Source organism: Neofelis nebulosa, chromosome 8 (assembly GCF_028018385.1).
Source record: "Neofelis nebulosa isolate mNeoNeb1 chromosome 8, mNeoNeb1.pri, whole genome shotgun sequence".
NCBI classification, from domain to species: Eukaryota; Metazoa; Chordata; class Mammalia; order Carnivora; family Felidae; genus Neofelis; species Neofelis nebulosa.
Genome location: NC_080789.1, coordinates 30,922,350 through 30,928,169, shown reverse-complemented (window position 1 = coordinate 30,928,169; position 5,820 = coordinate 30,922,350). Strand labels below are relative to the sequence as shown.

Below are 5,820 nucleotides of genomic sequence, written 5' to 3'. Positions count from 1 at the left end.
CTTTCTCAAGTCTGCAGTTACCTCTCTAAGCAGAAAGTTGCAAGATCCTCCTCTGGAAAAACAGAATGGTCCTGGGGGGAGACCTATAGACATTGATAATAGAGGTCTACAAGGAAAGAGCTGGTTCCCATCTCTATTGAAAGCTGGCAGCCAGCCAGTGCTTCCCTGACTCACAAAGCTGTTAGTTTTTCGGGACCCACTCTACACATGGACAGTCAAGGATCTCCAAATATTTGAGGAAGCCCTCTAACATGCAATATAGACCAAAGCAAACAGAAAAAAGTAGAAGACTGGTGAGGAGGAAAAGGCTTTAAGGGGAAAAAAAAACTTTACTAAGTAACTTTAGGAAGATGGGATGAGACTAAACTTATAAGACAAAACTAAGAAACTGAAAAAAAGTCGTATTTTAACCATAAGGATTTTGTTATATTATACATTGTATCATTTATATCATATTTATAAATCTTAAATCTCCTTTATTTGTTTTTGTAAAAACCCAATTACACCAAAATTGAAAAGCTTTATTACTTACAAAAATATATATTATATTATTTATGTATATTAATATATATTATATTATATTAATTTTCATATCTTCAATAGAACTTTTGATAAATGAAGAACAAGAACAGAGCTCACAATTCGTGTGAATAATGAACAACCCAAAAATAAAGAACAGCTCTTGAAATTAAAATGACAATAGAAAAAAAGTCAACAGAGGGTTTTAAGACAAAAATCAAAGACTCTCCTGGCAAGAACAGGAAGATAAATAATTGGAAAATATAAAATAGAAGAAGGAAAATAAGAGAATCAATCTAGGATATTCAACATCTGAATAATCTTTGTTCCCAAAATACAGAGTAAAGCTCCAGCTACCATCTTATTTCTTTTCTTTTTGTTTCTTTTCTTCTTTTGGGGGGTGAGTGGTTAAAAAATTTATATTTATATTTAGCCAGCTGGACTCAGTTTAGATGATCCCAATTTTGTTGACAACATCCAAAGCATCATAGTCAAGAGCCAGTCGAATATATGCCTTCTCTCCATCCAACCTGATCAGGGTGTTGACCTTGGCCACATCAGTGTCATCAATCTTCTTCCCAGACTGTTCGATCTGGTGCTTGTTGGCCTTGAGAACACAAGTGTGTTGTCTTCTATTTTCTTTATGACTGACTCAGTAGTCAGGGGAATTTGACGATGGCATAGTGGTCAAGCCTGTTTCTCCTAGGGATGCTCTTTGGAGGATATTTGGGCTGCCTTCAAAGACATAGTGTCTTGGACCATCAGAAGATAGGTGACATATCGATATTGTTTTGTGACTGTGGACACCTTTCAGTACCACTTTTTTAGCCTTCAAAGCCTTGGCTTGGGTTTTGGCTTTGGCTTTGGTTTTGGGAGGGGCAGAGTTTTCCTTCTTCACCTTTGGGACCATCTTCATAAGAAGATACCATCTTATTTCTCTTATTCCCTTTTTTAACAAATCTTCTGAAGAAATGTATTTTCACCCACTAATTGAAATTCTTTCCCTCCTCTCTCTCTGAATCTACTTCAGTCCAATTTTCACCTCACCACTTCCCTACACCTATTCTCATCAAGATCACCAAAAAAAATTTCACTGGTTCGTTCTCATCTCACTTTGTTTATCAGTAACACCTGACAGAGTTGATGATTCCCACCTTCTTGGAAAACTTTCTTTTCCTTGTGGAACTACACACATACCTGCTTTCCTCCACCTTGGCCACTCCTCTCTGTCTTTCCTGTTTCTTACTCATCAACCTGATCTCTAAATGTGGGCAAGGACTCCAGACTCAACCTTTAGATTTCCACCCCTCTAATCAGTGTAAAATCTACACCCACTCCCTGGGCTATCTAGTCCTGTCTCGTGGTCATATGGACTACCTGAATGCTGAAGCCTTCTACATCTATATCTCTAACCCACATATGTCACCTCAACATGCAGTGCTAAATATCAAACTCACATTTTACATCTTTATTTGGGTATGTAACAGACATTTCATACTTCCAGTGCCTAATTCCAAACTTCTAACTTATATTTTCCTCCCTCTTCCCAGAAATAAAGATAAAAACAAGCTTCTCCTCCTGTACTTTTCTCCTTTTCAGTTTTTGGCAACTTCTTTTTTTAGGCTCATGCCAAAATCCTGAGTCATCTTCCTTCCTTTTATCTCACACCTCAGATATGGTCTGTCAGCAAAACATGACACTTCTACCTTCAAAACATATAAAGAATTCAACCACATCTCATAATCCTCACTGCCATTACTCTGGTACAAGCCACTATCACTTCTCTCTTGATTTGTTGCAGCAGCCTCCGAAATAGTACATTTGCTTCTGTCTTTGCCCTCTTTCAGACTCCCAACATACCAGCCAAAGTGATTCCATTAAGACATACATTAGATAATGTTATTCCTCTGCTCAAAACCCTCTAATGGTCTCCTTTCTACCTACAAGGCATAATTTGGGCCCCAATTGCTTTTGACCTCATTCCCTCCCACTCTCCTATTTGCTTCTTTTAGTTTGGTCACTCTGGCTTCCTTACTACTCTTAAAATACATCTGTACTTCAAACTTTATATTTTGTCTACCTAAATGGCTTTCCCCCCAGAGATCTACCTAGGTAACTTTTTGATTCCTCTGGTCTTAACTTAAACCTCACTCTCTCAGTGAAGCTTTTTCTGACCCCATATCTAAAATTTCAAATTTTACACACACCCCAAATAATAACTCCCTTCTTGGCCTTTTATTCCTCAGCATTTATCACTAACATACTTTTTAGTTTACTTATTTAACTTATCTATCTCTACCATTAGAAGGTACGCTCCATGAGAATAGGGTTTTTAGTCTTTGCGCAGTTATACCCCAAGAACCTAAAAGAATTCACAAACCTCACAAAGACACTTATTGATAAATGAAATAGCTAAGAAATAAGAACCATAAATATTTCAAAGAAAGAATTCAAGAAATAATTTGTTAAAACTTAAGAACCTGTTTATAGGGACACCTGGGTGGCTCAGTCAGTTAAGTGTCTGACTTCAGCTCAGGTAATGATCTCATAGTTCATGGGTTTGAGTCCCGTGTCAGGCTCTATGCTGACATCTCAGAACTTGGAGCCCACTTCAGATTCTGTGTCTCCTTTTCTCTCTGCCCCTCCCCCACTCACTCTCTCTGTCTCTCTCTCTCAAAAATAAATAAATATTTTTTAAAAATTTTTTAAAAAGAACTTCAGTTTACAAAATGACACCTGGTACCTTATTAACAAAATAAGACCCACAATAAGACACAACGTTATGAAATCCAAAATGTTAGATATTTAGAAAAAGATACTAAAACTTCCTGTAAGAAAATAACTGATTATATACAACGAACTGGGAATTAGATTAGCATTAAACTTTTCAGAAGTGGTGCAATATACTAGAAAAAAAATGGAGTGTTTTTAAAATTCTGATAAAATTTTATTTCTAATAAAAAATTCCTTATCCAAATAATTTATTATGTAAATATGAAGGTTAAAAAAGACCATCTCAGGCATTTAAGATTTTAAAATAAATTACCTCCCATGTACTTTTTTTAGGAAGCTACTGGAGGATGTGCTTCACCAACATGAGGTTGTAAACCAAAAAAAAGTAAGGCATTAGATCCAGGAAATAAAGAATAAAATAAAATAAAATAAAAAACACGCAAAGAGAATTTGGAGAATAGTGTGGAACAGCAAGTCTAAAGGTCAACGAGTTCAAATTGGAACAAGACAACACAAGGCTACAGTAGGAATCTCAAAGACAAAAGAACTGTTAGGTTACCTAACATTTTTATTCGTATTAAAGGAACTTTAATGTTTGGGAAGATTTCTATATTGGCATAGGAAATTAAGTGAACAACAACAAAAATCTATGTTATTTTAAACTCCAGGAAAAATAGAAAGCTTTAGGGGGAGAAAAGTAAACTCATTCTTGCTGGTTTTGCTGGGATATGTAGCATGTATAGAATCATGATAATTTAAATTCTGATTATTGAATTAACTAAAAGTTGTCTACACACACACACACACAAACACATAAACACAAACACACACACTGGGGAAGGAAAGTGTCTTAGCCTTGAATGCTCTGGAAAAATGGGGTCTGGGTCTGACAAAAGAATTTAAATAGTGAGGCTTGGGATGCCTGGGTGGCTCAGCTGGTTAAGTGTACAACTTCAGCTCTGGTCATGATCTCACAGCTCATGAGTTCAAGCTTTGCATCGGGCTCTGTGCAGACAGCTCAGAGCCTGGAGGCTACTTCAGATTCTGTCTGTGTCTCTCTCTGCCCTTCCCTCATTCTCTCTCTCTCTTTCTCAAATATAAATACAATATTTAAAGAAATTTTAATACTAAGATTTTATTGGAGAGGTACAAATCCAGGTCAATGAGTGACAGGAGTATATAAAGCAATGCAACATGATGGTAAGCAATAAAGGCCATTTGTTACATGTTGGCCTCTCATTGGTCAAAATTTACCCACAGATACAATTCTCCTTCATTTCTGAGTTGGGTTATCTGGTCCCTCCAATAGCCATTGGGAAGATGAATTTCACATTCCGAGCACTGGAATTTCATCTAAATCCAGATGTGGTAACAAGAGCCAGAAATGTTAAACCTTGTGTTAGTTGGCCCAGCTGTGCTTCTGGCAGCCAAGAGGAAGGGCCCAAGATTCCAGGGCAAATGACTGATTATCTCCTGGGAGCAGTATCACAGTCTGGGAGCTGGACATCACCCGGGAAACTGAGGAGGCAAATAAGACTTTTACCCAGTACAGAAAGTGAACAAATATTGCAGAAAAAGACTTCAAGGGAGCTAAATTCTAACTTTCTATAGTAGTATTTTGAGATCATGTCTAAATTTTTTTTATTTTTTTTGAAGTTTACTTATTATTTTGAGAGACAGAGAGAGAGAGAACATGAGCAGGAGTAGGGCAGAGAGAGAGAGAGAATCCCAAGCAAGCTCCACACTGTCAGTGCAGAGCCTGATGCAGGATTCAATCTCACAAAGCATGAGATCATGACCTGAGCTGAAACCAAGAGTCAGACACTTAAATGACTGAGCCACCCAAGCACGCTTAATGTCTAAATTTTTAAAATCAGAAAAGTGACGACTAGCTAGCTAGACAAATGGATAAAGAAAGAATGAGAAGCACCAGAAATACTAATTATCGAATCTGGTTGCCTCTGGAAATCACACATTTGTCCCTGCTCATGGGGCAAAGCAGGGACAGAACTGTAATATGGTTTGCATGATTAATCTATGTTCATGTATGAAAAATTACAGCTCAGTTTAAAGTAGAATGAGTGAAAATTTTATATGCAAAGAAAAAGAGCAATGGCCTCTCAACAGACATGGCAGCCTCTGGAACTGCCACATATACAGAGGTTGAACATGTGGGTGGGAATGACTGGAGATAAGCCTGGGGACATAGGACGAGGATGATTGTAAGTCATGCTAAGGACTCTTAACTTTCTTCTGCAGGACTTGAGGAATCAGTGAAGAGTTTAAAGCAGGGAAGAGATGTGACCATCTTTGTATTTCAGAAAGAATACTCTGGCTGTACTTCAGAAAACACATTAAATGGAGAAAGGCTTGGAGGCAGAGGGTTGCTTTAAGAAGCTAATGGAATATCCAAATGGAAAGATAAAAGTTCCGAATTAAGTACAGTAGAAACAAAGAGAAGAGAGACCTATCAGTTCTTTAGGATCTCTAGACCAATTGGTACCAATCTGTCTTATGAGCCATAAGGAAGAGGTTAAGGATGAGAGAAACAGAAAGAAGCCAATCATC

At 37.3% G+C, this 5,820-nt stretch overlaps 1 pseudogene; it reads right to left on the bottom strand.

Annotated features, from left to right (window-relative positions):
• Nucleotides 1-967: 967 nt before the first annotated feature.
• LOC131483952 (large ribosomal subunit protein uL23-like) lies at nucleotides 968-1,429 on the bottom strand (annotated as a pseudogene).
• Between the last annotated feature and the right edge of the window lie 4,391 nt (nucleotides 1,430-5,820).